Source organism: Pinus tabuliformis, chromosome 1_1 (genome assembly GCF_031772625.1).
Source record: "Pinus tabuliformis cultivar Carrire ecotype Pingquan chromosome 1_1, CPIR1, whole genome shotgun sequence".
Classification (NCBI taxonomy): domain Eukaryota; kingdom Viridiplantae; phylum Streptophyta; class Pinopsida; order Pinales; family Pinaceae; genus Pinus; species Pinus tabuliformis.
In genome coordinates, this window is record NC_142297.1 from 380,535,037 (window position 1) to 380,561,376 (window position 26,340).

At 34.9% G+C, this 26,340-nt stretch overlaps 1 pseudogene; it reads right to left on the reverse strand.

Moving 5' to 3' along the window:
* Positions 1-15,387: 15,387 nt before the first annotated feature.
* Positions 15,388-26,340, reverse strand: part of LOC149213225 (polygalacturonate 4-alpha-galacturonosyltransferase-like) — a 37,425-nt pseudogene continuing 26,472 nt past the window's right edge.

A 26,340-nucleotide genomic window follows, 5' to 3' on the forward strand; every position in this document is an offset into this window, starting at 1 on the left:
GCTACTGATCAACTAGTAGGCTAAAATTATGTCCTTCCCCTTTAGAAAATGCATCAAAATCCTAAGATGGTAGAAAAGAATAGTTTCATACCCACCTTCATAACTAATAAATTTGTAGAGAATGAACAATCACTCGTTTGACATTGTTACACTATATAGAAAGTATCCTCTAATTCTATCTCGAAATTTGTGAACACCATTAAATGAATTAGAGCTTACAAAGGAGAAAACTATGCAACACAAAATCAATGAACTTTTTTACATAATTTGATTCATTGGACGATATCAATAGCCATAAATCTCTTAGTATGGCTCCCATTGCTTACGAATTAATCCTCTAGCTAATCATAAATTTGAATAAGCCTATATGAACTATTTGGAATATTTGATTTATTTAATTCTCTATGTAAATGGATTTACTTCGAGTTAGTGCACATTAAATAGGACTTATATCCATTATCAATTCTACAGGCATATCAGGAAGCCCATTAGAGGAGTAATGTAGTCTACCTACTCCATTAACGATGATACATGCATCAATAAAACATTGAGCCATCATCCTTAATTCCATTGCATGAGAGATATAATATTGTGACCTTATTATCACTCAAAAATCACTTCCTGACATAAATATGACATTGATAGGTTTTAGTTAAGGTTCCAGTTTTAGTTGGGTGACCAATTTGGTGAAATTCACTTATTATGGCTTCAATGCTAGAAACAATTACTAAGACATTCAAGCACCATTTTTAATAGTTCTTATAGTGCTTTTGTTAATTCCGAAAGGCTTGAGGACAAGGCATAAGGCCTAAATCATGAACTTAATGTTAAGCATGTGTGATACTTTATTAGGCCCAAAGGCCCCAATACTGTTAACCTTAGAAGCCTTCACAAAACCAGGCCCTTAGTACACTTGTTGTAAATTGACAAAAAGAGTTAATCTACAAGAATTTTTGTTTTGCATGGTACATTTATTAGCCATACCTATCATTGAACATTGCATACTTATTTATAGTTTTACATTAGGCTAAACTGAAACAAACAACCTAATTTTACCATGGGCAATTCCTAATGTTATGGGTAAAAATCCAAAAAAAATTATCCTAAAGTATTTCATGTTTAGGGGTTGCTCTTTAGTTGACATTAATGTGCCCGATATCCATTTAAGCCCAGTCCTCAAAATAGAAATTGTGGAAATCGTGGGTTCATGTCATTTCTCCAACAAAGATTGCTGGAAATATTATTTTAATTAATGTGAAAGATATGGGAAGACTATAGATGTTGAAGATAAAGATTGTAAGACGAAGATTGTTGGAAATATTGTTGTTGGGCTTTTGATGCCTAGATTGGATATCTTATCTTTGAACTCATTTTTACTCTAAATACCTAGTTTAAATGGGAGCATATGATATATGGTTCAAATGATTATTCTTGGACATTTCCAACGGTATATGTTGATATATGTTGCTCGTGCTAACTCCAACAGAATGAGGACATATGAAATAAGATTATGTCAAGTTGACTAAGCCATGTAGTATGAGTAAGCTCAAGGAGATTTAAAGTGTGCAAAAGAACCTAGGGAATACTATTGACATTTTAAAAGTGGAGCCAAATTTTGGTTTAGGAAGTGAATGAGTTATTTTATCATTTTGTGATGTTTTAGACAGTGAAAATTTGAGGAGATAAAAGTAAGATATTCATGTTACATGAGCTAAAACTTTTATCCATTGATTTTCAATACTTTCCAAGATATTCCCTATGGAAGCCTTCCTAACTCATTGGTGCATTATACCTTTTGATACATGCCCTATTTATGCACATGACAAGCTTTATAATATTATTAGAAAAAATTGGTACACGGTGCGAGGTAAAAGAGGGACATTATGTATGGAAAAGTGAGTGTTTACTTTGAGAATGGTCAAACTCTCTTTTATCTCTCTCATCCCAATCCGAAAATCAATAAGTAATATCTTGTACAACATTAATTCTTGGAGATACATTTTTAAGGCATAGTTAAGATTCTTTGGAAATTTATGGAGAAGGTATCACAATTCTCGTTATAATTAGATCTATGAATTAGGGATTTGTCTCTAGCAACCAGATTAACATATATCTTTGCATTTTCTAAGAGATAAAGTGAACAATCTATATTCTCAATTAGTGTAGAATACTTTGTGACCATCATGAGTAATTTATTTTAACTTTGTGGTTTTATAGATCTTGGAAAGCTCTTAATCATAAACTTCTTAGACTAAATAGAAACCAATGATCCAATCATAAAATATTTGCATGTTAGTAGGGCCGTATAAGCCAAGTAGGATTTCTTAAGATACTCTATAATGTTTTGATAGAATTATCACCATTAGTGTCCATTGCAATTTCATTTTTTAAGTAAAATATTCAAGAAACATTACTTCCACTATTAAGGATAATATGATATGCTCAAGATATAAATCCAAGAGGTAGTGTTTATGCACTATATTTTTCTACTAAATAAATCCGTAACATGTATATAAGCATGGTATTTATGTTTCTCATAGTGTGCTTTTAATTGGGGAGTTAACAAAAAATATTTTCCATCATTCCCAAGGTAGCTTTATCTACAATATCATCATCATCATATTCTAGTATGAGAGAAATCACCAAAATTGCTTCTTTGGAAGGATTTGGGAAGGAAAAAGCTGGAAAGGAAAGATAATTTCAAGAAGAGGGACTCCTTTTTGGAGGCAATGAGGCAATAGGTGTTTTACTTGAATTTTTTTTATGGTTTTAAATATTGTGATGAAGGATTTTCATTGTCCAAGTGTGCAACATTCTTATATAGTATTGACATATGATAAATAAATGTAGTAGTTATAGGAAAAGTAATTCAAGAATAATCAATGGACATCATGGCTTGCTGAGAAGGATTATCAATTTTGGCACATAGAGAGACACAATCCTAGGTGGGAATTCAATCACAAGCATCCTAGAATTTTCCAAACGTTACATGGAAAATCTTGTATGGTGTTTCCCTAGTAACGTAGATTGTGAAAATATATAGTTCATGGTGAATTAGGCTCTCATCTTTAGGGTTGTGAGAAATGGTTTTTAGAAGGAACAACATATTTCTTTGGAAGCCATAGGGAATGTTATTAATCCTACAACTAATTCAAATTGTAAAATGAAAGTAGAAAAACAAGCATATGTGAATATTTTACAACTTTGTGGTAGTGGATAATGCTTGATATTTGAAATGGGGCTCCAAATTTTGGCAGGTTCTATGCTTGTAAATTTTAATGGAATTCCATGAATAATAACTTCCTAGATGATATTTTCAAACCATGAACTTGAACTTCCATTGGACATAATTAGTTGGGATTAATACTCCCTTGTCATTTAAATAAATTCCCCTTATCTATTTATTTTGGTTGAAAATAAAGTCATCACTAATTACTTTTCCAACCATTGTATAAGGATTGCAAGAAATCTTATTGGGATTTATGTTAGGGCCCAACCCTAACCCCTTTATTTATGTAATAGTGTCGAGTCATAGTTATAGTTAGTCAAAGAGTCAATAAAGCTCGTATTAATAATTGTAAGTGGTTGACCTGCATTTAAGAAAGGAACCACATTTACTTGCAAACGGGCCATGGTATTAGATAGATGGTATTAAGAGAACCATGTTAATGACCCATGGTATTGTATTTATGAATCCTATATAATGAATAGAGACTCCCCATTGAGATATATCAAGTCTTATTTTGTAATTGAGCTCTGCTTTGTTGGAGGTTGCCCCCTCAAAGAGGCAAGTGAACACTGCTTTCATCTCTTAATAATAAAATACTTGTTGTTTTTCTCATTTTGTTCTATGCTCTAGGTTGTATTTCTTTGCATATTTGGTATTCTGGAATTTCTCGCAAGTCAAGAGCATAACAATTTATGAGTGGTACATGGAGGCTTTTCCAATGGTTTTTAAAACTACCATTCTCGTTCAACATACCATGTGTGGTTCAACAAGTGCAAGGTTATCTTATGATTGTGACACCTTGTTAATCTTTGAAATATCTTGCAACATTTTCTTTGCAAAGTATAAATGAATTTGATCATCCATCCCATCAAATTTTTCTTTCTATAATCCTTGGATTTACTTCCAACATGTGAATAGATTTTATTAAGACTTGTATATTGAAGATTCCAACTATTGACATGATTTTAATGGTGTCTTGTTCTAATAATTACAAATCATAGATAAGCTTACATAACACAATGCCTTAATTTGTGGATGAGATCATCAAGGCTAGCTTTATTCATGAAATTTTAAAAATGACTACAACACTTACAATCTCAAACTCCTTCCTAAAAAACAAAATCGTAGGGGTCAAAGGAAAGGCTTTATGAAACCTCTTTTCAACTTGAAACAAAATATAAGGAAGCAAGCCATAGGTTCTCCACCCCCCCCCCCCCCCCCCCCCCCCAACTTAAGTTCAAATGAATGGTTTGTAAAGTAGTATGAGAGATTCATCACAACTGATTTGAGAGGTAAATCCTCCAATTTTGAACTCAATTATTTTTCCTTAAAGATATCTTCAATAACCACCGAATATCTATAATGGTAATCTTATTATGAATCCAACTAATATTATTACATGAAAGCACTTGATACTAGATAAAACTATATACATTTTTAATAATATTAACCACGTTTATCAAAACTATATACATTTTTAATAAGATTAACCACAAAAATACATTTCTAAGAAAATAATGATTCGAGTGATTATATTGAAATAAATTCTCAAAAAGTAAAAAAAAAAACATTTATTAACAAGACTACCAAAACCTATCTTACATAAACAAACTTATTATTATCTTACATAAAAAAAAACTCATTATTAATAATAATTAAAAAATATACCACACATATATTTCTTTTGGAGTATAGACCTACATGTGATACCTAAATTCAATGCAAGATTACATTATTATTAATAATAATTAAAAAGTATACCACATAGACAAGATTTTCATATAACCACACTAGATTTTCCTTCCAAGTATAAAGTGACATGTGATACCTAAATTCACATGGTAAAAGTCCACCAAAAAAAGGGTTGCTTGCAAGATTATGCTAAAGCGTCAGGGAATCCCATGATAAAAGTAAAAGTTTTTGAACAGTCACAAATACTAAAGAAATCACATTTATGATTAAACACTTCAATCTCAAAAAGAATAACTCATCTGCCCAACAGGGTGTCCACAATATGTCATCCTCGTGAAGCTGGTCTTTGCATGATTGATGATGTCGTGTAAATTTAATACATGAAAACTTCAAAACTTGACCCTAGTTGGGAGTGTAGATGGTTTTCAAATCCGAGTTTGGAGTTCGCCTACTTCTATATAACACAGGCTATGCAATTGTATTTCTCACCTCTTGCTTACAAAATTTGCCCTACTCCAGTTCTAGGTATGGTTGTATATTTATAGTCTGTGAGATATCATTCATTTGCTCATATTCTATGTCCACGTTAAGCATTGATTCACAGTAACTTATCAATGTCCACCTTATGTATTGTTGAACTGAAGCCGTTTTTTTGTAGAAGTGGGAATCTTGTTGCCTTGAAAGGGCGTAACCCAACAACATGAACAATTTGCTACAAGCAGGGTGTAATGTCATTGGCCCCAACTTCCATCTTCGGCGACAACAGTGGCAACAACAACAACAACAACAACAAGATCGATGACAACAGCAGCAAGATTAATAGCAATCCCGTCGTCGGCAACAATAACAACACCTAGAGCAACAACACCATGAATAGCCAAAACAAAGGCGGCAACAACCACGGCCCGATTAATTTGTAGAGCAACTTATGACACCAGGTAATGGCAAATTAACTAGACAAACTTATACTAAGTGGCTTTTGTTTTCCTCTCTGAAATTTATGCTTCGCTTTTGCTTCACTACTGCACTATATGCACAAATATGTTATCGTTAGTAATTTTGGAATTAAATATGTCATGAATTTCTTTTTCTTAGGGTTAATTACATTATCATTGCGTGGCAGGTATGGGAAAGAATAAATGCAGTCGAAGATTATCTGTTTATCGAAGACTAACTATGTGTTGATATATAGTTAGTGTAGAGCCAAATAGTCTACTTATAAGGCATTCCCATATCAATTCAAGATTTTGGTTAAGTACATTATTATTATTGCATGCCAGGTATGGGAAAGAATAAATGCAGTCGAAGATTATCTGTTTATCTAAGACTGACTATGTGTCGATATATAGTTAGTTTAGAGCCAAATACTCTATTTACTTATAAATAGAAGAAGATGGACGCTAGTATATTGTAATTCTGATTTATGTATGAGAAAAACCTACCTGCGTGGTTACTTTGTTTTAATGATTTTATGGCCAGGTCGTGATATCTCCTAATAAGTAGTTAATTGAATAATTAATTAAATAAACAAATTAAATAAATAATTATCAATCAAAATTAAATTTAATGTATATATTCATTTAAATGTATCTAATTAAATTTAAGTGTACCTATTGTTACATATTTATAGATATTTATGTGATATCTTGCTTCATATTTCTTCAGTGCAGTACATGCAATTAAATATTTCTTCAGTGTAGTATATGCACAAATATGTCATGGTTCATGATTTTGCTTTCTTTTTGGTCTACACAAAGGCGTTATCAATTTCTTTTCTTTTGGTTTTGGTTAATTACATTATTATTGCATGGCAGGTATGAGAAAGAATAAATGTAGTGCAAGATTATCGGTTTATCTAGGACTGACTATGTGTTGATATATAGTTACTTTACACTACTACATAAAGGAGGGATTTAAGACAATATTTGAGACAATTTTTGGGTAAATTGTCTTAACTTAAGACAAAAAAAATTGTGTATTGTCTTTAAGCGGGTGTCTCAAAAATTATTGTCTTAAAGATTATTGTCTTAAAAAATAGTGTCTTAAATATTATTGCCTTAAAAAATATTGTCTTAAAGTATATTGTCTTAAAGAGTATTGTCTTAAAAAATATTGTCTCTATAAAGGGAGTATATAACACAACCATTATTGTCTCTTAGGAGACAATTTCATTTTTGTCTCACTGGAGACAATTTCATTTTTGTCTCTCTAAAGATAACACTTGGATTAGAGACAATATGTCTTTAATACTAGCTATTGTCTCTCTAGAGACGATAAAAAAATTATTTAAAGATCACTTTTGTCTCTTTAGAGACAATATAAAACAATGAATCCAAAAATATCTCACCATTGAAATAAATCGATATAAAAAATATTTAATTAAAAATGAACTACAAAATCATTGATTAATTCATGTTACCTCCTAAAGCAGACGCTCTTCCATTGAGCTAGCACACTTTAAAAAATTATGTGAAGGGTTATGCTAATCCTTAAAATTACATTTACAATCATTGATTTTAAATTAAAGGAAAAAGTTAAAGATAAAAATTAAAAACTATGAACAAACCCAAACACCAAACCAAGTGAAGAGTTATGGCAATCCTTAAAATTACATTTATAGTCGTTGATTTTAAATTAAAGAAAAAGGATAAAAATTAAAAACTATGAACAAACCCAAACACCAAACCCAAATAGGTTGTGGAAGCTTTAAAAATTTGTGACCAAGGCACTGGTGTCTTTGCACATCCTTTTGTTTATGCACAGGGATCTCAGGTGGGATAACATGATGAAGAACATTGAATCAGATGAGTGGTTTATAATAGATTTTGAGGACGCCATTGGTGCACCTCAGATTTACCCTCATAATCTTAGTGGCTTGAACCATGCTCCTAAGATGTCTAGGGGTGTTCATGGGGTTACAGTTGATGTGTGGAGTACTAGACACCTTATCAGGACAAGTGGGATGAATGTGTCTGAGTTGTTGAGGAATTTATAGAATAGATGCTTGGAACAAGACCCAAATCAGAGGCCTTCTGCTGCAAATTGCTATCATCACCTTCTTTTGTTGCAGTCTTCCCTACCTAATTACTGAGATTAGACATTGCCAACCATGGTCAATTCTTAGTCCTATGTATCCCATTATTACTTTTCATAGGATCCAGAATCACATGATTATTGAATGTTGTATTATCAGAAAATTTGATATATCTAACAAAGAACTTGTCTCAGATTGTACACAAGGAAGACACCCCTTCCTAGAATGCCATTAGTTCACAATGACAATCTCATGTAAATAGGCTGCAATGTTCATAACGTTAAGCTGTGTATCATAGCCTTGACACTCGATTCTAATGGAAATAAGCATATTTCCATGTTGTTCCCTGATAGGGGGATTTTTAAAAATGGGTGTTCTGATTTGTAGTTCTGATATAATTCAATTTTTAATTCGATGAACTGCATGCTTATTCTGTTAGAATAGAAACGATATGTTTCACAGTTTGGTGTATGCCACGCTAGAGAAATTGAAACAATAGCTCTCTGCCTTTTTTTCATTCAAATAAATTATATATAAAGAAAGCTTTATTTTTATGGTTTATGGTCAAGGGTAGATGATATTTAATGCTTAGTGTATCAAACAGTATTGAATGTTAAAGACCCCGTAGTGAAAGGCAAAGCACAAAGAAGGGCAGATGGTATTTAATGCTCAACATTTCAAACAGTAATGAATGTTAAAGACCCTGTAGTGAAAGGCAAAGCAAAAAAAATAATTGAGGACTCAATTGTCCATAATACCCAAGTGCAATTTACCCATGTAGAAGGCCCCACACAGTTGGACATCATATAATAACTAAAAAAAATAATAACCTGAATGACTTGAATACAAACATCCCATGTAAGACTAGTGGTAGAACAACGCAGAGTGCACGAGGACATTTTCAATTCATTTGGAGACTTATTTCTACAGCCTCATGAAAGAAAAAAAGTTTTGCAGTTGGCCCCCATTTCTAACATTCAACATAACTAGAGATGAATAGCCAAAAGAGAGCAACTCAATGCACCCTTTAAAAATTTCACTTTGTTTTCCATTTTTCTCCATTATATCATATAGACATGTTATGCTCAATTGAAAAAATGATTCATCACCATTGCCACAGCAAAATCTCACTGTTTCAATCCACTCAAAACTTATTTCATCAACTACATAGGTTTACACACATATGCATCTTATGATAGAAGAGAAAATGGCTCTACTAGGTACTGGAAACTTTAGATTCAATCTCAGAGAGAAAAAGTAGAAGGAAAAAATTAAATCCGGAGCTGAAACATCACTATATAAGTGGGGAAAGGGAAAAAAAAAGTGATACAATGAATCTGGTTCTTCCTCAATTGAATGAAAGTATGAAATTACAAAATGTGTAATGTAGGAATACTCTAATTCTCATCCAGAATCCAACTTAAACTCTATCCACTAATTCATCCAAGAAATCTTTCCAACAACTAATAAAAAGACAAATGTACTTGAATAAGCCAACTGTCAACAACCATATAGGTGAGGCAGGTCTACCCTTCCCTAAGGGTAGGTGCCGAATAGAATTGTGAGCTTTTTCCATTAAGTCCAGCAACCTTGTTAGATCCTTTGGGGGCAGTGACTAGGCCAAGAGTACCCTAGGTGACCAGGCCACTATGACCTTATCATAAATGTGCAGACTGTAATTGATACCAAAAGGGATTTAGGAGTGCGACATACTACATTGAGAGAGCCTCGGGTCACCAGGTCATTATGAACCTAATCGTAAACAAGCAGACTGTAACTAATCAAGAATTGTCGCATAAAATATTACATTTGTTGAACCCCGAACTTTACCAACTCATGCCCAAACAATAAATGGATATGGCAAAAAAACTGAAATAACTAATTTGAGGATGTTCTAGTTTAAATTTTTCCTTGAAATAATTTGACCGACACTATTGGAAAAGCAATATATGTAAACCAATCCAAAATGTCCATATCCAGAAGACTGAAAGAATATGAAGATGAAGTGTGTGTTTACTGAAAAAGCACTCTTTTCCTCAAACCCGCTCTTAAGGGCTGTAACAAATCATTCCCAAGCAGCCCACGGACAAGCAAAAATTCAATCAGTCCACAGATGCACCAATAAATAAAAAAAATAACACATAGAGAAAGGAATGGGCAAAATGTTTTAAAAAAAGATAAGAAAAAAAATAACCCCAAAAAGTAGTCTTCAGAGTGCATGAGAACTTACCCTCTCAAACTCATCCTATATTTCCTTCAACTTTTCAATGGAGAGAAGAAGCTCACCGTCTATGTAGTCTTCCTCTTCCCCTATTGATCTCCTGGAATTTTCCATCCTGCCAAGTCCTTCTAACCCAAAAGTCCTAAAAATCCAACAGAGTCGAAGGCGCGGGCAAAGTGGTGGAGAGGGAATGGTCCTAGCATTCATTATTACCTCCAGAAATGTTGCACGCTCCATCTTACCATCCTCAATGAAGAAAACTTCCAAAGCTTAAAATTTAGATCCTATCATTCGTTATTACATCCAGAAATGTTTCATGCACCATCCTACCATCCTCAATGAAGAAAACTTCAAATGAAATATTATCATTAAAATACCAAACAAGTTGTTGATTATTTGTTACTTCCACCTACAAATGAGTGTTTGCCAGTCCAGGAGATATGTTTTGAAATAGTACCATTGGTAGCAGTGTGTGTGCTGAGCTACCAGGCTGCAATGGTGGCACCTAATTTACCAGGAACGAAACTTAGGAAAAGGACTCAAAATAGATGTGCATCTACATCCTATTAAACTAGCAATATTTACAGTAAATAGAACTAATATCTCAACTATTTTCACATTTTATGAACTGCACCTGTAGAGGTCCAATAGCTACAAGACCAAAAGAGTTATTCTAAAGCTTCAAGCTGTAAAAAATTTGACCATCATGCCATCTAAGTTTCCCATTGATATGAAGGCCTTGACATACTAATGATGCAAGTAAAATAGGCAATGGAGGCCTGCACAAAGCATTAACCAAATATCACAAGTTTCTTTAATCAGGTTGACACTTATCATAGTAAATACAATTCACATATAACAACAATAAATCCAATTTTTTCCATTTTTTATTTACAAAATGAAATCAAATTGACTATCTAATACCCACCCAGAGCTTACTGCCCACTAATCTCTAGGGAGAAGTGCATTGCCTAAACCTACCAAATAACTAGGAAGATCTAGGACAAGAGGTGGAGTTGCTACCATGGGTACTGCTTTTGATTGAACATTGGGACCTTTGGCAGGTGAAACATTGATTTCTGTCTCAGTGACTGATAATTCTTCATATGGAAGGTAACAGTTTACTTGCAAGTTTGGAGGTAACAAGGTACAAGGTACATATGGAAAGACATATGGGAGGTAACCTGTACAAGCATAAAAAGTGCTTAGAAGAATATATGTGTGCTCTGACTTCTCAGTAACATCAAGGAAAGACTTAGTTTCAAAAATAAATTCTTTAATGATCTTTGTACCTATTACTTACCACTTCAGATAGAAGTGTTGAGCATGACAACTGCCAAAAAAACATATCATTATTAGACATACTAGAAGAAAACTCTTTGAAATAAGCATAAAATATAATACTTATACTAGAAAAGCCTACACAAATGAAAACATCTCAAACAGTGATAGATGAACTTAAGCCTTTTCATTGAGATAACTTACCACTTCTCTGGTATCCATTTTATAATCCAAACTAAATCCCAAAACCTAGAAGACTAGCCATTCTTGAACTTCTTTCCTTCTCATTCTCCAGATCAAAATGGTGAGCCCCATGCTTGTGATCATAGGGCATAATAGAAATGGCATCCAACAATCTAGATGATTCCATCAGCTGCAAATCCTTCTATGCTAAGTATTTATTGTAGCTTTTCTGGAGGATAGAGAGCTTGTACCATGCATAAGCATGATACAAATGACTTTCTAATATCTAAAATATCTTTCTTAACTTTGAATAGTAGATAGTCATCATTTGAGGTTTAGGAATATTCTTGACCATACACAAGGCCATGAATATCTTCCATAGAGTTAAAATCTTCCTACATATCATATGCCATCTGTCATAATAAATAGTATAAGGAAAAATTATATTAAAAAAATAAAATAAAATTAGCTCACAGATTCTATAGTAAGTTCATGAAATTTCATTCAACACAAAGCTTCCTCTGTAATAGGGTATTCTTCAATAATTAATTCCTACAAGATCAAACTATATCAACCTTCCCATCTAGAAAAATATAATCCTATATCTAATTCAATAGATAACATTTTAGATTTCTGGCCCCCATTCGATAGTGATACCTTCTTAAAGTGTGCCAAAAATCTAGTCAACATGACATCATAACTATTTACATCATGGGAAATATGGGTAAACTCCCAACCAAAGATAAATGGTTTCTAGAATATGATTTTTCTACACATTTCCCTCATCCCATTTCACAATGGCAGCCAACAATCCAGATGATACCATCAGTTATAAATCCTTCTATGCTAAGTATTTATTGTAGCTTTTCTGGAGTATATAGAGCTTGTACCATGCATAAGCATGATACAAATGACTTTCTAATATCCAAAATATATTTTTTAACTTTGAATAGCAGATTGTCATCATTTGAGGTTTAGGAATCTTCTTGACCATACACAAGGCCATGAATATCTTCTATAGAGTGAAAAGCTTCCTATATATCATATGCCATCCGTCATAAAAAATAGTATAAAGCAAAAATATATTAAAAATAAAAAATTTAGCTCACATGTACTACAGTAGGTTCATCAAATTTCATTCAACCTGAAGCATCCTCTGAAATAGGGTATTCTCCAATAATTAATTCTTACAAGCTCAAACTATATCAACCTTCCCATCAAGACAAATATAATCCTATATCTAATTCAATGGATAACATTTTAGATTTCTAGCCCTCATTTGATATTGATACCTTCTTAAAGGTGTGCCCAAAATCTACTGAACATGACATTATAATTATTTACATCATGGGCAATATGGATAAGCTCCCAACCAAAGATAAATGTGTAGTGCCTTTTCCCCATAAGCATTTATTAGCATACCCTTTTTAGTTGAGAGAAGATCTTTTGGATAGTGGGATACAATCTTTAGTTCTTGTAAGGGCATCCAAAAATCACCCTTGGACAATTGACTACTATCATCTTTACAACAGTTTTTGCTCACTAACATGATACTTGTCTCAAGGGAGTTCTCCTTGAGGGTCTTTTTCCCAACACTTTGCCTTAAGGTAAAAGTGTGTATACATTGTTGTATGTAGTCTTGATCTTCAATATTATCAATACAAGAAGATACAGATCCACTAGTTGAATATGCGATAAGTGTGAAATTAGATAGCTCAAACTGTTCACACTTTACGTTTTCATCAAAGTTGGCTGATGTTGCATGTTCTTCATCAGAATTTGTCCATATTTGTCTATACTGTTGTATTTTATTTTTCTACAGTACAACTTTCATCCACACTACCCCTTGAATGTGATTTCTCCTTATTCATTTCTTCAACCTTATCCTCATTATACATCATACTGGACAATCGTCATTTTAGTACAAAACAACCTTTGGATATTATTGGTGAATAATTGTAGTTAATGGGTTCTCATGTAATGATTCCCAATACCAATGGAACAACATATAATTTGAATCACTCAAGTAATGAATCTCAATTTAACAACATTATAATATAATTACATTCTACCATAAATAGACATCAAGAATGCTTTGCCTTGTAGATTTCAGCACCCAGGTATTCGATGGATGTATGGGAATGAAGGGAAATTGGAAAGCCAATGATATCCTACAGTTATGTATGGACTTGTCTAGTACCAATGGCCTCTTAGACAACCAAGATTGAGCTCAAACTCACCCCAAAAAATGAAAATAATCCTTAGGGGAGAGGGAAACGACTCTAGAAAGTAGAAATCCATCCAGGAATGCATAAGAACACTCCAGGTAAGGAGAGAGAAATTCTTAACAGTCATACAGAAACCAAGTTAGCAACTCCTTGAGGAAATTCAACATCTCTAGAACCGTGGCAGTTGATCTCTAACTCAAAAAGAAAGTGGCTTATGAGCAACTCAGAGCTGATGCATTTCATAAAGCATTAATCAATCAAGAGTTTCTGAATGATGCTAATAGAAATTCAATGGAGAGTTATTTATTTCAGCCATGAGCACAAAGACAGGGAGGACATATAATATAACTAAGGAGTAAGAATGATGATAACTCATACACCATAAGTTTATTATATCTTCGGAACATATATTAGATGAGAGCCTAGTACATTGCCTTCATTGTCAAAACAGAGATGTCCATGTGCAAATTAACCCTCACTCCATGTGAGACTATTGCAACATAGCTGCTATGGGAAAATTAAGGAATTGGTCATGGTAGTTAAACACTGAATTGAGCTAGTTTCAATGTTGTCCAATTAGGGATTTTGCATCTTGTCACAGGCAAAGATTGGAGGACATTTCAACATTACAAAGGCAACAACCTAGGCATAGTCACTCTTTGTTTATTTAATTCAAAGCTCATGGAGAATGATATCTAGGTTTTTTAGCCTATATTCAACCTCTTTTGGGTAGCAACCAAGAAGGTAAAAAAGCTCGAAGTCTGTAATCCAATGGGAGAAGAAAAACAGAGGATAAAAAGAAGTCTACAACACTTGAAGAAACTGAAGTCTGTGACTAAGCCGAATCTCAATCTAAAGCTATATATTTGCAGCAGGATCTGAATATCTGTGGTAAAGAGTCAAGGGTTTGCTGTAGTAGCTGAAGATCAGTAATAGAAGGCAAAGAATCTGTAATTGGAAGTCAGCCTATTATAATAAGAGACTAAACCTGCAATAAGGACAGAAATTCAAAAGCTGCTTCTAACTTTGACTAGGCAGAGACTCAACTATTGACCTTGACTTAAAGAGGAGGGTTGACTTCGAGGGACTCTTTGGTCTTCAGTTGGATATCTCATTTTAAATAAATTCAATAAGAGGAGGATTGTTGGGTTTTCCCCTATTGAGAGGTTTTGCCCTGCGTTAAAAGCCTCAATCTTTGTGTCTGGTACTTCTTTGTGTTCTTGGAAGAACAATTTGTGTAATTACTTGATGAAAGAGAAATATTAACTAACAAAGAAAAGAATACTTATATAGCAGTTTACTTCCAACTATGAAGAAATATAATGAGGACATAAAATTTGTAAATCTTAAACTTGGCTAGGCCATTGCACCTCCAAAAACCTAACTCATTAAGCCATAAACTAGAAACCTTCTGTGGAACTCCAAAAACAAATGAATTAGAATGAATTATCAACTAGAATCAAGGGCCTTTGCACTTTACATTTGAAAATCTATTGCAGTATGAATATTGAGGTCACAACTATTCATTTATATTACACTGTTGTAAGAAAGGATGATCATATTTTATATATATTTTCTAGTAAGTCTTGCACTTCGTCATTGCGAGCTCTAACCAAGGTTTCATGTTCCCATTGTAATGAACAACAGTTGCATTTTCAATCTCTGAACAGTCCATGCTAGGATTATATCCTAAACCCATCATATGCCAAGACTTGTCTAAAGGATGGGTCAAGCCATAAAACGATCAATCCAGGGGGTAGCGTTCCAAGCTTCCACAACACTCTATCCTCATTCTGACATACAATAAAATAAAAACTTAGAAATCAAACAAAGAATAACCCATTAAGTTTTCTAGCTAATTACTTCATATTTACTTCAAATACTTTAAAGTAAGCATCACAGGAATTAACATAAATAAACCACACTACACACTTACGATGTTCTGCCACTTATGATATATTCCAGTTGTATCTTGTTTCTCCCATTCTTTGAGATCAAATACGTTCATCGCATATGCCCAACCACTAAACCATTAACCTTTCAATGAAAATATACTGACCACAAGGGCGTCAAATCTTTTTGCACCACAATATCATCATCCAAGAAAAGGATCTTGTCCATTTTGGGATAAACTTGTGGAAGATAGAAATGAAAATGATTTAACATGGATAAATATTTTGGATTTATGTCTTTCAATTTGGAGGAATGTGCTGAGAGTGTAGTCGAGTGATCTACCTTGAAATAATACTCTTTCATAGTTGCGGATTCAAGTTGGCGAAGCACAGGGAAATAGGAGGAATTGAGCCATTTAAAATCATCAACACTTTCTACGTGTATCGCAGCTTTCTCTCGGGGATTAAGTAAAAGCCACATTTTCATGGCCCCAAAATTTAACTTTTCTGTGATGAGATGAAATACATGTTTCTCAAATTCCTGCAAACACATGTAAATCAACTACAATGAGATCCAAATATTAAATGTAAAATGTAGCAAAATTGTTAGACTTCCAAAATTTAGATTAATTTAAATTAATTGCACTTCACCTTATCATTCATGACAGTTGAATTCACAACCATAGATGCAGCCAATACATTGTCAGAAAATAATGCATAGTGATAAAGAGTCGGATCCTCCAACTTGTCCTTTTTAGGAAATTATCACTTTTCAAGAGGAAGAAAGTAAGAATCTATGGTCAATCACATGGACAGATAGTGCAGGCCCTTGGGAATAGAATTTGTTTCCACCTAACCTAAAAATTTACTTTACTTTTCCAAGGTCCTTACTTGCTCGTCTGCAGACTGAAGCATGGCTTGCGACTTCTTTGTTACTGGCGAATAGCCATAAAATTGTTCTCTAGCCTTGGATAGGACATGACCCATAGCATTCATCTTCTCAGGTGCACTGAAACATTCATATCAATTATCGGTCATGAAAAAGAGAATGAAATGCAGAAAGATTGACACATAGACAACAACTTTAAAAGAAATGAAGGATATGAACACCAAATGCAAATGGAAGCACTTACTACTCTTGATTTAGAAGCAGCCAAAGTGAAAATCCAGGGGGTAGTGTTCCAGGCTTCCACAACACTCTATCGTCATTCTGACATACAATAAAAGAAAAACTTAGAAATCAAACAAAGAAAAACCCATTAAGTTTTCTAGCTAATTACTTCAACTTTACTTCAAATACTTTAAAGTAAGCATCACAGGAATTAACATAAATAAACCACACTACAACTTACCATGTTTTGCCACTTGTGATATATTCCAGTTATATCTCGTTTCTTCCATTCTTTGAGATCAAATGCATTCATCCCATATGCCCAACCACAAGCATTAGGATCAAAGTGCCTAGCTATGTGTTGATTGGAAAAATTAAGGTATTTTTCAAACCGACAAAAGATTTTTCCACAAGTTTCCACTGAACCATTAACCTTTCCACGAAGATCTACTGACCACAATGGCCTCAAATCTTTCTGCACCACAATATCATCATCCCAGAAAAGGATCTTGTCTAGTTTGGGATAAACTTGTGGAAGATAGAAACAAAGACGATTTAGCATGGATAAATATTTTGGATTTATATATTTCAAATTGGAGGAATGTGCTAAGAGTGTAGTCGAGTGAACTGCCTTGAAATAATACTCTTTCATAGTTGTGGATTCAAGTTGGCAAAGCACAGGGCAATAGGAGGAATTGAGCCATTTAAAATCATCAACATTTTCTACATGTATCGCAACTTTCCTTGGGGGATTAAGTAAAAACCACATTTTCGTGGCCCCAAAATTTAACTTGTCTGTGACGAAATGAAATACATGTTTTTGAGGTTCCTCCAAATACATTTAAATCACCTACAATGAAATCCAAATATTAAACGTAAAATGCAGTAGAACTGTTCGACTTCCAAACTTTAGAGTATTTTAAATTAATAACACTTCACCTAAGCATTCATGACATTTGAATTCACAACCACAAATGCAGCCAATACATTGTCATAAAATAATGCATTGTGATAACGAGTTGGATCCTCCAACTTGTTCTTTTTAGGAAATTTCGATTTTCAAGGGAAAGCAAGTAATAATCCATGGTCAATCACATGGACAAACAATGCAGGCCCTTGGGACCAGTCTTTGCTGCCCGTTGACTTAAAAATATACTTTTATTTTTCAAGGTCCTTACTTGCTCGTCTGCAGACTGAAGCATGGCTAGCAACTTCTTTGTTACTGTCGCACAATCATAAAATTGTTCTCTAGCCTTGGATAGGACATGACCCACGGCCTTGATCTTCTTAGGTGCATTGAAACATTCATATCAATTATCAGCCATGAAAAAGGAGAATGAAAAGCAAAAAGATTGACATAAAGACTACAACTTTAAAAGAAACAAAGGATATGAACACCAAATACAAATGGAAGCACTTACTACTCTTGATTTAGAAGCAGCCAATGTGAATATTATTACCTTTGAGGTAGATCAGAATCTGCATTAGCCTCACCCAATGTACGCTGACATTCTTTAATACGAAGCATCAATTCATGGTATAAATCAAGATTATTCCTAGCCTGGGAAATGCTTGAATACACCCTAGCCATGATCAGTTGGTCTCGCATCAATCTAATAGTGGAGTCAGAATTCTCGTTCTCATTCTCCCACCTCCAAATGCTGTATTTTCCCAGGACAGCAGAATCTACCTCCTTGGAACGTTTAATTGTTGCGTTTTCAAGCTCAACTCATTTTTCTTCATCCTGTTGAATCAACTCTATTGACCTTTTCTCCCTCCTCTTTTGTCTCAATTGCTGTAAGCATTAAACTACTATAAATTAAAGCATACTATGCTAAAATTTAAGAAATGTAAAATTTTTCTATTGGAGAAGTAACATTCAAAAAGGATTTTGGAAAATAATATAACAATTCCCTTTTCCATGAGAACAAAAGGTAGCGATCTAGTGCAGCAAAGAATTTTACCCTCCGCTAGACTTTTGTTTGACTTTCTTCAAGCCACAAATGGTCTTCATTACAACAACCATTGTCCTGGGAGTTTGACTAGACATCACCTTACAGTAGGCTACCAGTTAACCTGGGAAAATCAAAACTTACCATCAAGAGCATTTTCTTTTACGTGTCGATGTTCACTTCCTATGTCATCCTCTTGAAACCTCGTAAGAAGTTCTTCGTCATTGGAAGTTTTTTTTTCTGCACCTCGTCATTCATTTTACACACCTCAGGATTTTCCTTGCCTTCTTCATTGAAGATCACACCATCTTGTTGCGAATGTAACTTTTATGAGCTGTCTCCAGAAGTCGTTTGCCTCTGCTTGATGTACACCGTTAGAAATAGAGAAGCACCCCTGCCAATGTTAGTTTTCACTTCCTACTTAATACAACCCTACTCAACTACATAGATCATCATCACATATGTTTCCTTGCATGTTCAGTAGATAAAATAACCAAAATCTTCACCAATCATACCTCAGAGTTAGTAATATCCCTTTGGTTTACCTCGGAGGGCTTTTCTAATACCCATGAGGAAGATAAATCATCTCGTCCAACAATATTTAAGTTTAGAGTTCCCAAGTCCTCTGTGTTAGCTATTATGACGTCAATCACCTGCCCAGTAAATAAAATTTATTTTCAATTCTCCGCTCAATAGGGGAGAAATCAAATTTAAGATATCCAAATGCAGCAGGTTTCCTATACTTTCCTCCTTTGGGAAGAGAGAGTCAATGCTCTTAGTTAAACTCTGGTTTCTCCAATCATCTGCCTATTCCTGTGAACCGCACAGCTAAATAGATAAGAGTGATTTTAAATATATGACAGAGCTCCAGTATCCATAATAATTCCTCTCTATTTCAATCCACTCAGGTTGATTAAATTTCAGTTTAGGGACACTATTTATTTTCTGGGATTATACTAACGTAAGTGCAAGTGCATTGCCCAGTTCTTGAAAAAGAAAAAAATGGCCATAGAAAATTAGAATTGGTTTTCAAGATGTGGAAAGAGAATACCATTCTAAGAGATCCATCTCCTAAGAAGTTGTGCCCTGCTATTTTAAATGATAAAAAACGCATAAAAGGTCAGGTAGAAAGAGTTGATGTAGAAGAATATCTATAAAAATACTAGAATGCTAAAAAGGGGGTTGCTTTTCTGTCATGCATATGCTAAGATCGAGATTTCATTACACATCAATAATAAAATGGTGTGTATAATATCTATCGTTTGTTTTGGCCAATGTGCTCTGAACATTGTGGGAACAATGTGAAAATGATATGTATAGCAGAAAGTAGCTAGTGAACAAGATTGTTGTTGTGAATTGGGCCTAGGTTGGGTGGATCAGAATTGGTTTTAGCTTGACTAATGAGAAGTGCATTTATCTTTATGGATGCAAAGTGGGTCTGGCTTGGATAATGAGTGATGGGAAGAATGATTGTTACCCTTCCCACCCAGATTCAATTCCCACAAGATTGAATTCCCATGAGTAAGATGTTGAACTGAACTCTTAACAAATATATTTTTATAATACCCATCCAGCTTATGTAGAATCCAATGCACACTTAGTACCATCCTACTCAGAATGAGGAGTGCCCAGTGAATTCACCAAGCAGTTGCCCAACGAATTTACCAGTCATATTCATTTCCATTTGTTAAAAAATAGAAAAAACATTGTTATTTCTTGCTATTTGGATGAATGGTTTCATTATCTTTGGCAAGGGAAATTACCCTAGGGGCAGTTGGTAAAACCTTTGCTTTTGCATGAAAGAGGTTCAAACTTTGAGTCTTTCTCCTGGTAGGTATTGTACCGTGTTAATGCGGAGATGGAGTTCACAGCTTCACATAGATCAAATGAAAGGAAGCCTATAATGAAGACTCACAAAATGTCTGGAAAAATGCTAAAGGTGTTAAAATTTTGACAATAAGCGAGGAAAGTATGTTCGATAACATCTACGCCTTCAAATCCTACGAAAAAAGCTAAAAGGAAAATCAAATTCCAAAGTAGGTCCATGGGGTTTTGGTTCAATGGTTAATCAGGGGTGGTGAAGGCAAATAAAATTTCGACATAGGTCCATGGGGTCTTGGTTTAGTCGTTAACTAGAGATGATGATAATTCCCCGCCAAGGCTCAAATCACATAAATGCATTGTTCAATGGGTTCTCAATGAAAGGGATCTTTCTAAAATAGTATAAGATGACCACACTTCATTGTAATGGAGACCTTACATGAATTTTGTAAGAAGTCTAAACTTCATTGTAATACTAATAGATTAAGAAAGGGCATGCTTGCCAATAAAGATAAATTAAATGCTGACCCACCCCAAAAAAAGAGACGAAAGAAACATGACGAGGGAGGAGGGTAGGAAGAAGCTTACTGGCGAGGGAGGAGGGAAGGAAGAAGCTTACCAGTTGCAGATGTAGATGCGGAGTGACGAAACCTAGCTACCAGAAAAACAAATGGCATGACCACAAAGATTACAAGGAAGCCCACCACAGCTATTCAATGATGAAAACCCCGACCTCCCCATCCTCCATTTCTACCATGCTGGTAGCCCTACCACCCTCCATTCCACACACCTCATATTTTCACAGGCATCTTTAGCTCTCAACCCTAACACCACTTTCCTCCTTCTCCTCCTCCTAAACAAATATTGAGCAATGCAACCCTTACTCAATCATAATCCTCTACATCAAACCCATATCATGGTTAGTAGAAATATATGAAGTTAGTAAAAACCAAAAAAACCCTTAGATCTCATATATACTTCAAGAGCATTTGATAGAAAAATTTACCAAAGGCATTACAAAATGGATAGATCAATTGATTTCATGCAGTTTTGAGAAACAAAGGGACACTGACATGGTAAAAACCTAGATGAAAATGGGCATAGAGGCTGGAAGTAGACATATTTGAGGGTCTCTATCTCTGTTAGCCTTTTCGGTTAAAAAACCAAAACATATAATTAAAGGAAACACGTCATTTGGATTCGAATGCCAACATAGATGTTATTATTGATGGCGATCCTCACCAGTCTGGCTGACTGTTCATACACTATGACATAGGAAGAGGAAGAACAGGCAGGCAGCATTGGGTATATATGATGTGCCTCAACTTACTAATTTAACTGAGCAGTTACCGACTTGGCATGCCTTGCATTGAGGCATGTAAAAGTAAATGGAATGTTAGGGGGGTAATTTGATGCAAAGCAAGGGTGAATTATACCTCCCTGAATGCACCTCATGAGACTATGTTTAAGATTCACAATTATGAAGCTGCGAGAATACTAGAGTGTAAGCATAAGAGATTTAGCTTGCCCCGCCAGAATGGTATGAAAGTTAAGGTGAGGGAAAGGTATTAGAGCTAAGGTGAGGGCAAGCCCAAGCAAGGAAGAAAAAAATCACAAGAAGTTTTCTGACAACACCGACCTCCTTCCTCTTCAAAGATCAGTCGTCGTGAAGCACTAAAACTCCTACTGCAAAATTATTGGTTGCAGATCCTAGAAAGAAAATGAGATCAAGGCCCCATCAATCAAGCATCTCTAGGATAGAGCTCTATGTCAAATTGTTGGTCAAATGATCTATATCTAAGGCCTTTTGTCATTACTACAGCCAGGAAGCTTTGGTTGCTTTAGGGTCAAATCTTCTATTATGAAATCACCCTTGAATTGAATTTGGTTTGGAGATAGTGTCTCACTCAGAATTCCTTCTCTGTTGTAGATTTATATAAAATCATATATGAAGCTATAAAGTTCCTAGCATCTAAGCTCATATATATAATATTATTCTTGAGCTCATTGACATGCCTTTGGCCTTGTATTAGGGTTTTGTCTGTCTCACAGAGAAGTATAAAAGGCTACAAAAGGTGAAGTATCCTCGGCCCTTCGACATCAATCAAGAGGGTTTGAAAAATAGTGTTCATGATTTTCCATTGGGTAGATGCTTATTGAAGGTAAAGGATCAACCTTTGTGCATCTCTGAGATTCTGGTATCAAAGGAAAGGGGCTTCATGACAAATAAAGATAATTTCAAGGATCTTGAAATCTGAAACACAATGTTCTAAAATCTCATTTAAATAGGTATGACTGTTATTGGTGTCTAAGTGTTATGAAACCAGCTCAAGAAAAGATAGAAAAGATTGATCAACGCCTTAGAATTCAGCCTCTTCGAGGGGGCAACCTCCTTTACATTACATAAATGAACAATTCTTGGATGATTCAAATGACAAAACCTCCTTTCTATATATAGGAGTCTAAGGAGTCACAATATAATCCAGCCGACCTAACAATAATAATATAAAGCCACAAAAATAACAATAGAGGGATTCTATGGGGCACATAAATAACAATATTGGGGTAATAGGGGCACAACAATATAAATAAGGGGTATAACTACAATAGTAATGGGGTAATCACTAGTATTATAGGGACCCAACATGCCCCTCTCCTTCAAAAAAGTGTTGTCCTCAACGCTTGAGTAGTTCTGGATACTTCTGCATAAAATTCTCATCCTCCCATGTGGAATCTTCAGCGGATAAGTTCTTCCACTTGATAAGATACTCTGAAATTGATCGATTTCGTAGCTGTCGAGTTCTTGTTTCTGTGACTGCTTCCGGTTCCAATATAATTTTTCCTTCCTCGTCAAGTTCTGGCAATATTGTTTGAACTGGGAGCTTGTCGCCTATAACCTTCTTTAAACATGAAACATGGAAAACTGGGTGCAATCGAGAAGCTGCAGGAAGCTCCAATTTGTATGCCATAGTACCAATCTTTTGCAACACCTTGTACGGACCATAATACTTTGGTGATAATTTATTATCCTTCTTAGCTTGCTTGAGGGACATTTGCTTATATGGTTGTAGCCGTAGGAATACCCAATCACCTACATCAAAACTTCTTTCACTGCGATGTTGATCTGCCTGTTGTTTCATTCTATTTTGTGCCAACACGAGGTTATCCTTTAAGAGTTGGAGGACTTGTTGTTGATGTTCGATGTGATGTTCCACTGCTTGAACCTTAGAATTTTCTCTTAAATATGATGTGATGGATGGTGGTTGATACCCATAAAGTGCCATAAATGGGGTCATTTTTGTTGCTGTATGGAAGGAAGTGTTATACCACCATTCAGCCAGAGGCAACCATTTGACCCATTGTGTCTGTTTATCAGATACAAAGCAACGAAGATATCCTTCCAAACATTTGTTTACTATCTCAGTTTGCCCATCAGATTGAGGATGATAAGATGAGCTATGAGCTAACTGAGTACCAAGACAAGAAAATAATTCTGTCCAAAAATTTCCAGTGAAAATGGGATCTCTGTCACTTACAATAATCTTTGGGTTTCCATGTAGCTTTTGAATTGTTTCCATAAATGCAGTAGAAACTGTACTGGCTTTAAATGGATGTGATAATGCACAAAAGTGTGCATACTTGGTAAGTCTGTCAACTACCACCATGATGACACTCTTTCCCTCAGACTTGGGTAAACCTGTGATAAAATCCATTGAAACCTCCTCCCAACGTTGGCTTGGAATGGATAAAGGTTGTAATAGACCCGGTGTCTTAATTGTTTCAACTTTATTTTGTTGGCAAACCAAACATTCCGCCACAAACTTTTGAATATCTGATTTAAGGCCATCCCAAAAAAATTCCTTCTTAACCCTGTGGTAAGTTTTTAAAAATCCTGAGTGCCCTCCTAAGGGAGAAGTGTGCAATTCCATAAGAATCTTTTGTTTTAGCTGGGAATTCTTACAGAGGTATAAGCGATCTTTGTACCATAACGAATCATTTTTCCAGCTAAATGTATCAGAAGTACTGGAATCTTGTTGTAGCTTTCGAATAAGTGCCCACACTTCTTCGTCATTCTTCCATTCCTCCCTTGCTTCGTTTATCCAATCTGGTTGGATAATAGAAATGGCACACAACAATGCTTCCACATCCTCATCCTTTCTTGAGAGTGCATCTGCCACCACATTTTGCTTCCCTTTTTTGTAGATGATTTCAAAGTCATAACCCAACATCTTTGTGACCCACTTTTGTTGCTCTTCAGAGGATAATCTTTGTTCTAAAAAGTATTTAAGGCTATCATGATCCGTTTTTACCTTGAAGTGTCTTCCCATTAGGTAGGGTCGCCATTTCTTAAGTGCATGGAGTATTGCCAACATTTCCTTCTCATAAATAGCTTTGCTTAAAAACTTTCCCTTGATTGGACGACTTTCAAAAGCAATGGGTCTTTCATCTTGCATTAGAACAGCACCAATTCCATTTCCTGAAGCATCACATTCCACAATAAAGGTTTTTGTGAAGTCCGGTGTAGCTAAGACCGGTGCTTGGCACATTGCCTCTTTAAGATGTTCAAAGGCCTTTGTTGCTTCCGGAGTCCATGAAAATGCATCTTTCTTCAATAATGTTGTTAGAGGTGCTGCTATTCTCCCATAATTCTTAACAAACTTGCGATAATACCCTGTCAACCCAAGAAATCCTCGCAGATGCTTTATGGATGTGGGGATTTTCCATTCCTTAATGGCTTTAATTTTGCTAGGGTCTACCTTAACTCCTTCATGAGATACAATATGACCCAAATATTCCACCTCCTGGACTCCAAAGAAACATTTGGATCTTTTTGCATATAATTGTTTCTCCTCCAATAGTTGTAGCACCCTGTCAACATGTTCAACATGATCCTTCCAAGACTTGCTGTAGATTAGTATATCATCAAAAAATACTAACACAAATTTTCTAAGGAATGGTTTGAAAATTGAATTCATCAAACCTTGAAATGTTGAAGGTGCATTGGTAAGGCCAAAAGGCATGACCAAAAATTCATAATGACCCTCATGAGTTCTAAATGCCGTTTTCGGAATGTCTTCAATCTTCATTCTGATTTGATGATATCCTGAACGAAGATCCAACTTGGTGAAGTAAATTGATCCATGCAATTCATCCAGTAATTCATCAATGACAGGAATGGGGAACTTATCTTTAATAGTGAGCTTGTTGAGCTCCCTATAATCCGGACACATGCGCCATGATCCATCCTTCTTGTGCACCAATACTACTGGAGCAGAGAAAGAACTTTGACTCGGTTGAATTATACCAGCCTCTAGCATTTCTGCAACCATACGTTCAATTTCACTTTTTTGGACATAGGGATATCTGTACGGCCTGATGTTTGGAGGAACACTTCCTGGAATCAGATGAATAGCATGATCATGATCACGCATAGGTGGGAGACCTTTGGGAGTCTCAAATACCTTGGAATGATTGTCCAGGACTTTTTGGAGATCTGGAGAAATAGATGATTCCAATGTGGAAACATCTAGCGAACATAATTGTGCAATTACACCTCTTTGCTCCTTTTTTAGAAGCTTTGTCATACCATTAGAGCTGATTATCTTTCCTGGTTTCCCTGCAATACCCCTTAATTCAACTTCCTTTCCTTCCGTAGAAAATTTGATGAAAAGTTCTTGAAAATTAAAAGCTATTGT